A 10839-nucleotide genomic window follows, 5' to 3' on the forward strand; every position below is an offset into this window, starting at 1 on the left:
TTTCTATTTTCAAATTGATGTTTTCTTGCAATGTCGGTATTGATGAGTTCTATATGAATAGAGCTGATTATTCTCATGGTTATTATTACGTGTGAACCTTTTTAGCAATTAAACCTCAATGCTGGCTTACTGAGTTTCAGTGGCACCGATTTGCAGTTGTCACAGGGATCAGTGACATTCAGTACTACTAGCACGCTGGAAACACTTTATACTTTAATACCGAAGAATCCGAACCCGGTCGAGGCTGAGTCTGTACTTAATGCAGGTTTGCACTTAGAGGGGACAGCTCCATTTGTAAAAACAACGTCTGTCACAGTTCTTCCCGCTGCTGTCTTTAAACATGATCCACTGCTATCAAATAACTCACACTAAGACAGGAGGGAAAAAAATAACCCTGAATCATTTAAATCCTCGACTCAGTATTCTTTATCTTTATCCTTTAAGGTTCTTTATAATTTAATAAACAGGATTAAAGTCATTGGGTAGAACAGAGCTCAGCGCGGCTCGTTCCACATTTTCTGTTTTAGCCTGCACTTCGCATACTGAGTCTTATTAAGCCCTTGCAAGATTACAGGGCCTTAATCTCCGGGAACACATGTTGTGAAGAATAAAAGCAATTTTATTTGGGAAACCAGAGTCCAAGTTTAGCAGGAAATGAGCTTTCTCCATAATCTCATCTTTTTGCTTTTTCCCTGAGTAAATGAAAAGTCCCCTGTTACAGAACTGAGCTCTCTGAGTGTGTTGAGGAATTAACTGTGTGTATTGTGTACACTGTGAATGTGCCTATTGCTTCTCTCTGTCTCTCTCTCTAACACACACACACACACACACACACACACACACACACACACACACACACACACACTGTGCTCGCTAGTTCATAAATACCACAGCAGTCGACCAGGTTTTACCCACCGAGCCGGCTTTGATTTCTGAGGAATGTAAATCCACCTGTTTCTCAACAGACGGGTTTTCAGACGAATGTATTTATTGTCACCATTCTCCTCTAACACCCCCCCTCCCCCCTCCCTCACCTCCCTCCCACCCTTCATTCCTCTGTATATTCTATGCAGATTGCTGGCCCATGCTTACTGCACTTTGCAGAGAACGCCTCGTAAAAGATGACGATAAGCTAAAGCTCTAAATCCCAGACTTAGCTCTCTTATCGAGAGCTGCAGGAGCGAATGGAGCGCTTTAATACAAGATTTGTGCATGTGTGTGTGTGTGTGTGTGTGTGTGTGTGTGTGTGTGTGTAAGAGAGAGAGAGAAGCAGTGTTGTCTGTGTTGTAAATGCAAAGGCATTAAGACTTCTTTCTCTTCCACACCGGCATAATTTCATAAGCTCTGCACAGGCTCCTCTGAGCTTAAACCGTTTTAAAAAGAATTAAGACACTCAGATCTAATAAATGTGATTGATGAGGAACTGTCAGCTGTCAGCAACAGTGTTTTCAGAATAAGAAAATCCATCAGCTTTGTGTTGTTTATCACACATGATTTGGAGCTATAAGCAGGTATTGTTGCAGGGTTTTAACCCAGATGTTAAGGCTCTATGCGATGGCTCAGCAGTTAACAGATGTCCTACTAACACAGCTTCTGACGCTTGAAAATGCTTCTGCAGTTTAGTTGTTGTAGCAGCTTATCAAGCATGAAAAACAGCAGCCTCTACTCTAAGAATTTTCCAGAGAAATAAAAAACAGGAAATATGGTTTTCAAGCACGCGGCAGGACGCTGATGTAATTCCAGGTCCTGTAATTCCATTTGTGGATGTCTGGCAACATCGGTCGAGGGCTTCTGCCCGAGCTGAGGTTTACGTTGATGTTCCAGTATTTGGGTGTGAGGCTGCTCACTCTGTCCTGATACCACAGCTCTGTGTACTCTGTGTACAAATACACATTATGGTCTAATAGTGTCCATCATGCTTCAAAATGTGGTAACGGCCGAGTTTTTCCTCTCGCTGATGTGAAAGTGTACCAACGATAATGGAGCACAATATGCTTTCCGTTGTATTTGCACAGAACTCTCATCACCTTTAATAAGTCGAACTCTGATGAACAAGTCATGAGCACGCAGCTTTAAAGCCCCAGCTTGATCTCAGGGTTCAACCTTGCTGCTCCTCCCAGCAGCCAGTCAGGGAGGCAGCCAGACAGCTCCCCCGTCTGCTGCCCCGCGATCTGTGCTTGCACATACGCTGCCTCCCCGTGACCCGCCCTGCTACCCCCCACCCCCGCCTCCACACGGGTCCCTACCTGATGCCTGTCCCGTGCTCTCAGGTGCACACGCATCAGCTTAATGAACTCCAAGGTAGACTTTACCACTTGACTAGCTCCTCACAAGACAAAATGCCAAAACAAATCTTGTCATAATTAGGCATAATCCAGCTCATTACCGTCTGCTTAATTATCCTATTAATAACACTTCCTGGGAGAGCTTGTTTGCGGCAGCAGCAGTGCGCTCGGGCAAATGTTTGTTCCTAAATGAGCAAACACAGAGAAGACAACAGCATTGTTCAAACACGGAGCTATGACGATAGGGAGAATTGGGCCAGGACTAATAGCACAGAGCACAGCCTCTGCTGCTCACCACCGGCGCTCCCCCCCACAGGTAACAGCAGGATCCGATTCAAATCTACTGCAGTGATTTAGACAGAAGGAAATGAAACACGAGCAACATTCGAAATATACCACCACGATATAGTTCGACATCCAGCGTCACTAAACCTACTGATGTCTGAACATTTTATTCATAACAAAGACTGCATGTAGGAGAATTTCAAACAAATTTCCAGTCACTGAGGCATAAATAATGCAATTATTTTCTCAGCTGGAATGGGTTAATGTTTTGTTCGATTGTTTCTTTTCCGCTCAAATGAAGAAATGCTTGTGAGAGCAGATAAGGAGTAAAATGATACCATTACGACCGCATGACGCTTGAGTTGCTGTGCTTCTATGCTCCTCTTAATTTGATCCACGCTCCATTTCAATCCACAGTTTCATTTTTGAAGCCTGAAATATTTGCGGTAGCATGAATGAGACTGACTGAGGATCATCCTGGGATGAAAATGTTGTTTAGCAATCAGAGGATGTTTATACAGGGCCTCAGATTTGGTCTTCAGCTCCTGGCAGGTAACCATGTTTTTCTGGGTTTGTTCACATGTGTTGACCAATGCGTTCATCGTATCTTTCGACATGTATTGTTTTGCCTCAACCAAGGGTGGTGGTGAATGATCTGAATTCGATTCATAACACATTCATTTAACAGGAAATATGTGGTTTTGTCCACTCAGGATCAGAGAGAAATGTCTGGGGTTACTCATGGAACTGACGCCTGCTGCTTTCTAAAACATGAAACATGAAGACACAGGGCTCAACTAAAGTGCTCTCTCTCTCAGACAAACCTGATACCAGCGGCTCCCTGATGAGATCTTCTCTGCTGGGCACGAAGGACCAAGCACACTAAGGATTCTTCTTGAAGGCGCTCAAGGAAACCTAAGTCAGGTGGTGCGATGTGTGTCGATGCCGTTCGCCGCTCACTATTGAAGGTACGATGAGCCAGTCTTAATTGTCAAACGTATAATGAACCAGACTGATAACTGCCCTCACCCACTGTTTAGCAGTCAGGGTTAGTGAACCCGCCATCCAAAGAGGGACCTCAAAGAAAGGTTTTATGGTATTGACGATGGCGGTTACCTGACAGCATCATCATCTGTTTCCAGTTTTGGGCGTGGCCTTGACCAATAGTGTATTTTGTTGCTTTTTTTTAACTACACAAAGTTTTAATGAACTGTCTGAACCCCACATCCAGTCTTTGCTGCTGAACACTGAACAATCAGAAGCTCTCTCTCTCTCTCTCTCTCTTAATTATTTCTGTTTGACTACAAATCTGGATAAAAGGAAAATTTGTCTTTGCAGCTCATGTGTGTAAATAAAAACTGATTTGAAAAATTAGCAATCAGGAACTGAAAGAGTGAAAAACAGCCCACTGGAGTCTAGAGACTATTGCAAGAGTATCTGTTGATCGCATCGTCTCAGCGAGGAATTATTAGAACTGTCTAAACAAAGTCAACCTTGGACTGACATGTTACCAGAGCCTGGCTCAGCTTCACGGCAGCCAGAGCGCTGTCGGTGAAACGACCACAAATACCAAGGCGTCATTATAATCAGACACAAGGACAAACATCTCTCCAGCATTTTAAAACAAGACGCCAAACTCTCATCGTTCTCCCAAAATGAAAAGCCAGCAGCCTGAGCACAAGCTGCATCAACAGGGCAAAGACCCACACGGAGGTCAAAGGTCAGAGAGTCCGGCAGAGCACTTCCTGCTTGGCAAGGATTGATGCGACTGTGTCTGCTTTAAAAGTCTTCTGTGTAAAGAGTGATTATAGATGCGCTGTTAACACACAAACCCAACTTGTGTGTTCAAAATACACACAAGTTGGGTTTGTGTGTGTGTATTTTGAACACACACACACCCCCCCCCCCACACACACACACACACACACACACACACACACACACACACTCTCCATCCATAAACAAGCGTTTCCTCCCATGCTGTGAAACGTCCTCGTTTTTTTTTTTGTCCGTGAGAGGAAGGTGAAACAAAGCTGTGCCGCTACAAACATTTGCCTCCCTCATCAATATTTAAATGTAATTTATCAGACCTGAAACACGTGTTTACCCTTGTGTACCAACATGAGCAACAAAGCAGTTTTAAAAGATGTTGGTGAGTTTTCTTTCAATTTATGCAGCGTTTGCCCAAACAGAAAGCTTTCATCATTCAAATAGCACGTTTTAAATCTGAAGGAGTTCATCTGTAATATAATGTAGCACACTTATGCTTTTGATGTTAACTGGATGGGAAAGCATGACAGGACGCCATGTTGGAGATGTCTGTTTTATCTTTTTCCTCTGATCTTTGGGAAAAAGACAGAGACAGAGAGTAGTGGATGGAGGGGTGCGGGGGGGGGGGAGTGACGGCGTCACCACATCAAGAGTATAAAGAGAATGAGTTATCAAGGAAAATTGGATCAATGAATTATTTTCATGCAAAAAGCAGCAAACAGGCAACATATTGAAATCCTACTGCAAGGAAAAAAAAGTGAATAATTGATGGCTTCTTCTCTTTCATAGGGATCCAGAATTGTTTATGCCTTCATAAGTTGGGTTTGCAAGATGTTTAGAAGTATATTAAACATTTATACGTGACTTGAGAGCATCTCGCTGCCAGTATCACACACTTAACAGGTTCTGATGGTGGATTATATGTGGGACTGAGAGAAAAGCATGAAAGTAGAGGATAGTCACAGTGCTGAGCGTGCTGGGAGACCACAGGTGAGAACTAAACATGAGCAACGACACGTGAACACACCGACTCGTCAGGTCTCTTTGACTATGAATCAAAAGCAACCGTTCATTATGATTTCGGTTCATTTAAAGGATTTTATTTCTTCAGAAAAAAATCAACAGGTCAGTTACACACAGATTCGTTGGGTGTTACGTTACTCCGTTACTCTGTTACTCTGTTACTCTGTTGCTGTTACTGTGTTTTATTCAACCTCATGTCACAGAAACCTTTTATCATGGTGGTTGCTTGTCTGTTGTTAGCGCCATGCTAACAAGGCTAAGAGACGGTCAGTGGTGGATACACTAAACCTCTGGTTCAACAATGTTAGGCACTGGGCTGCTGGTGATTTTGTTTTACTGTTTTGAAAACTCGATCATGTGTTGTGTGTTTTATGATGTGTCATATGGGTGAAGCGCTGCTACGTCACTTCTGCAGCAGATATCAGCAGCTGACAGGTCGTGTTGTTGCTTCGCTATGAGAGACCCTGGTCCACATCCAATTACAGCTTTTCAGATCAGTGTGATGTTGCTTCGCTCTACCTTTTAACTCTTTGGAAGCAAAAGTCAACAAATCATCAGTCAAATTCCCATTTTCTCTTTCTGACTCTTATTCATTCAGAATTACCATCAACTTGTTAGCTTAGCACGATGGTTGGCAGGAAGGTAGGAGTAGTATGGAAAAGTGTCTCGGGTTACTGCCAGTTTCAAACTCAAACTCTTGGTGTTTTAGTTACTTTTTTACTCTCTGAGTGTATCAGCACTACAACTTCATTCTAAACACTGACTTTTCTTCCTCAAGTTCATAATGAAAACAACAGTCTTCCTCCTCTTCTTTCTTCCTCATCCCTGTCACCAATTCTCTGTCGTACGCCCGAGTAGGTGGTTGGCCGTCGTGCTTTAAGGACGCCGCGGTCACAGACCTCTGACCTGCTGGGGCTGGCAGGGCCAAAACTGATGAGTATGGCTGGTTTACCTTCTGACACTCAGGTCTTGATAAGTGCAGGTCTGCAGTGTGTGAGAACAGATATAATCAGCTCTGACCATCGATAGAAGCCTCGGAACTGCTTATACTGTATCTGGCATTCTGTCGGTGGGAGAGGCTCTGATACGTGTATGTGGTCTTAATGAGTCTTAATAAGACTTTAAAGGAACTGGTGTGAAAACTAAAACGTTGGAAATTTAATTTTTCATCGCGGTTCGTGTTAATTAGCTGACGAGCTGCAAGTGACGAACATGACGAAAAAGCACCGTTTGCAAGAAATGAAAGAACCCAGAAGAGCGCCTTTGACAGATGTACGAACATTAGTGTGGCGTGTTCAGAGGAGCATCCGTCTACACCACAGCACAGAAGTAGGTTATATTAATCATCTCAAATATGATGTGAAAGAGAGAAAGACACACACACACACACACACACACACACACACACACACACACACACACACACACACACACACACACACACAGCACTGTTGCCCTGCTGACTAACACCAGTGGAGCATTTCAGACAGGCGGCCTGGTCATCTATGCCTCAGCGGTAAAGTCCTTGGGGAGGACACATCACGGAGCAACGACTGGCAGCTCAGCCTCAGGTGGACCCTGCTTAGGAGGAGGACGTCAGACGCGTGACAGCAGGGGGACGAGGAGGCACTGAGACACCTAACAGTGTTCCCCAATCATCTGGATGGGAAACTGATGATGAGAAACAAGTGGCTGCTTAGAATTCCTCTCAGATGGAGCTAATGTCCTCCATTTAGCCTCTGTTCTCGATACTCAGGAGGAGAACCAGAACAACAGGATGATTCTACTCTGTGATGATATGGAATGTTGTCAATTGACAGTAGCAGTCACAATTAGCACCGGCAACACTTAGCCGAGAAAGTGGGAGTACTTTCTTTTCAGTGACAGTGAGGGCAGCCAATCACCAAGTAGTAGTTAAATGAGGTTGCCAGATAAACAACAGCAACCAATTGCCGTCAACTCCTGCACTTGCATAAATAATGAGGTTGCCAGATTAGGTCAGAAACGACCCCAATAGGGACAAACGACGCATTCTAAACCCAACATGGTAGCATAGCGGTTTCAGAGAGCCTTTAGGAAGCTTCTGAGCCATTACAGACCCAACCATTTTTGTGGGGTTACATATCACACCACAGAACAAGAATTAATACCCCATTCAACCTCTCTATGGCACCTTTAAATTAGCTGTAAACCCCCCACCCCACCCCCCCATCTGACCACAAACACGCTGTAATTAGCAGCCTCAGCTCCTCAACGTTTGGTCATCACAGCTCAAGACTTTCACACTCACAATCTCTCTTGTCCCCCGACTGGAACTTGCCGTGTAGCTGATATGACATCATATTTCTGTTGTGTCGATTCTGTCTTATCTTTATTGCTAAACGGCAACAAGCGAAAACATGTCTTGGTTTTAACTGCAACGTGAGGACATAAAACAATTACCATTATTATATATCATTTTTACAATTAATAACTATTCTTGATTAAATGTTTTGTGAAAAATAGAAGTCATTCTTCCTTGCACATAGTTTTCTCCTCCTCTTCAAATTCCTGGTGGAGGAAGGTGACAGACCGCCTCCACACAAACATGCATCCACCTTGCGTTCCTCACACTGTGACACCCACCCGGCATCCCGGTCCAGTCACTGCTGGAGCACATCCAGCTCCCCGGATAGATGGTGGATTCATTACGGCTTTTAAGGAAAGAAATGAGGCAAAAGTTGTAACCGCATCAAATTCAAACCTGGAATCACACAAGCAAAATCACTGAAAACTTGTCGAAAACAAATCATGCACTTTGAATCCTAGCAAGAAGGATTCAAAGAATACGGGAAATTCTATACGAGTGTCAGGTCCTCCATCTGATATTACGCCGAGGACCACAGGCTTACATACTCACAAATCCAAATATGTTCCAAACTATTTTGGTCGATTACCTTGTTTCCAAAGTGAATATGCCGGGAGCAAATGTCAACCACTCCAGATCCATGACAAGCACTGCAGGCTGAATGTGATCACATGACGAAGTTTGGAACCTGCTGCTCTCTCATCAGGGTAGAGCGTTTGGCTGCTACGGGCCAACAGGGGCCCTTCAAGTGTAGCAATTAAACTAATCTGACATTACATGGAGCTCCGGTGGATCTGACTGACAGAGACCGATATTTTATTTATTAATTGGTCTTAGAGCTGCATTTGTTTTGGTCGACCATCATATCTACAGCATGTTGGCTCTGTGGTTTTAAGAAACTTGGCTTGAGTCTTACAGGAAGGACGCAGTCTCCATTTATCAGTGAGTCATTCTCCTGTCAACTGTGGTCCAGCGCAAGAGAGCTGCCTGGGTCCACTTGTTTATTACATTTCTACAAATGATTTTACACACACACACACATACACACACAATCTATGTCAAGCACGAGAGTATTTACTGATGACACCAATGTGTATACAGCTGGAGGTTCAGCAGCACAAATACAGGAGGCCTGTTTAATATTCATCACTGGGTCAAGACCAGAATTATAAAATCTCAGAAAAAGTGGCTTGAACAAATCCAGTGGAAAAAAAAAAAATCTGAGGGGGAAAGCAATGAGCAGGTTTCAGTTATCAAAACACGATTATTGACACAGCATTTGTGATTCGATGACCAGCTGGTTACTCGCCCGTGGAGGTATTACAGCAGACGACCCAGACCCTCTGGCTCTGAGGTCAGCTACTGCTTGGCTATCTGGGGCAATGCAGCTGTCGGCGAGAGGGCTAAGTTCCAGAGAGCCCAAAATAAAGCGGCTAGAATTGTCTTGAGGTGTGACACTCCACTGACTGAGCTACTGGCGCTCAGGGTTAGGTGACTGCAAACGACACCACGGAGCAAAGCCTGCTGAGATTATGTTACAATGAACATCACACACGACAAAAAAAACAAGAGCTGCTAACGACAGACTCCATTTAATGAGAGATCGCCATTTGACCCGAACAGGAACATCTCCAGGAACAAATGATGTCATGCAAAGCTAATTAAAACTTTGAAAAAAAATAACTGTCAGGCTTACTAAATGAACCTGAAACCACCAGAATTTTGACTGTAAAATGTCAACGCTTTTGAGCTCATAGGAGTATTGATGGTGGCATATTGTTTATCCTCTTGTTCAGTATTTCAATGACATTTTATGTGTTCACAACATTGTGGGTTTTAAGTGTTTTACCATTAAGGATTCTGTTTGTTTGCTTGTTGTTCTTTTTAAAAATGTATTAAAGTGATGTCTTTATGTTGAGGACTCCAGGTAGAAACGCCTGGTAGGTCTAAAAGAGACCCTCATAAAAACTCAAATCAAACAGGAGCGCACAAAGCACCCGAGTCTCTCAGACTAACAATTAGGACCTTGCAGTTCGTCATCATAATACTGCAGCTCACTGCACAACAATAATAAATGTGGCTCCACGAATGGGCTCACCCAAGTGAAGCTAACGTCCCGGTGCTAATGATAGCAAGCCGGAGCACATCATAACAAATGACGCTCCGCCTCCGTAATGAGAGTTGAGAGGAGAAGCTTCAGTTTACCGACGGCTAACGAAGGGCAATGACTGGAAGAACGGAGAAGATCTGCTGTTTGCCGAAGTGAAGCAGGAGTGCAACATTGACGGGGGAATATCTGGTTGATTTATACACTTGTCTGTGCAAGCTACTTTCTTTTGGCTGTAGGTGAAAGGTTGGAGACTTGGACTGAATTCCAAAGAGTCTAATAGGCCAGGAAGTGAAAAGTCAGTTTCATACTTTTTGAGAAGTGTAAAGGTCAAACCACCTCTCAAACCCCCACGCGTGGATGTTCCTCTTGCTTTTTACCAGCTTATTGATGAGGCACTTTATCTTCTGCTTGTCCTCTGTGTTGCAACTGACCTTTGACTGTGTCCTGTAATTTCACAAAAAGACCTGAAAGATCTGCTCTGGTTTTCATTGTTCATCCATCAAATAATCACACAGGATGCTCTGCCACAAATTTTAGGTGGTAAATACACAGGAGTCTTTTAAAGCTTCACACATAAATAACAAACTCTGAGCTGCTGAGTCTGGGCCGTAGGAGAAGTTTACCTGTGGTAAAGGCACACAATTACAGCAGCACAATCACGCTATGATTATGGTTTGAGCAACAATATGAACGTACAGTCAGTTTTTTTGTGCAATGTTGCTGCAAACTCTACATGAATAATGATGGGGTGTTCATATTTGTCAGAGACACTAAATGCTTTTTGGTTCTTGCTTTCTGAAATAGAATCTGCACAAAGAGAAGCTGTTAATCTTGTGTCTAGGGGAACGGCTACGTCCAACAACCCCATCAACATGAGGAGCACCAACCCCCTGCAGCGGCACAACGCAGCTTATCCAAGATTTAGTAAGGTAACCCAGATGTCCCTTTCCCATCAAAACACTCAAGCACCTCTTTGGGGACCCGAGGTGTTCACAGTCCAGATGAGATATATAATCCCT

General features: G+C 43.7%; 1 long non-coding RNA gene across 1 annotated transcript; it reads right to left on the bottom strand.

Annotated features, from left to right (window-relative positions):
• Positions 1-6225: 6225 nt before the first annotated feature.
• On the bottom strand, positions 6226-10472 carry LOC147269010 (uncharacterized). Its single transcript, XR_015111234.1, has 3 exons — positions 10444-10472; positions 10157-10264; positions 6226-6347 (listed from the first exon to the last, which is right to left on the bottom strand). It is a non-coding gene; the product is annotated as an uncharacterized LOC147269010 (long non-coding RNA).
• Between the last annotated feature and the right edge of the window lie 367 nt (positions 10473-10839).

This window comes from Aulostomus chinensis, chromosome 2 (assembly GCF_037954235.1).
Source record: "Aulostomus chinensis isolate RoL2024-O1b breed Wild chromosome 2, RoL_Achi_v1.0, whole genome shotgun sequence".
NCBI classification, from domain to species: domain Eukaryota; kingdom Metazoa; phylum Chordata; class Actinopteri; order Syngnathiformes; family Aulostomidae; genus Aulostomus; species Aulostomus chinensis.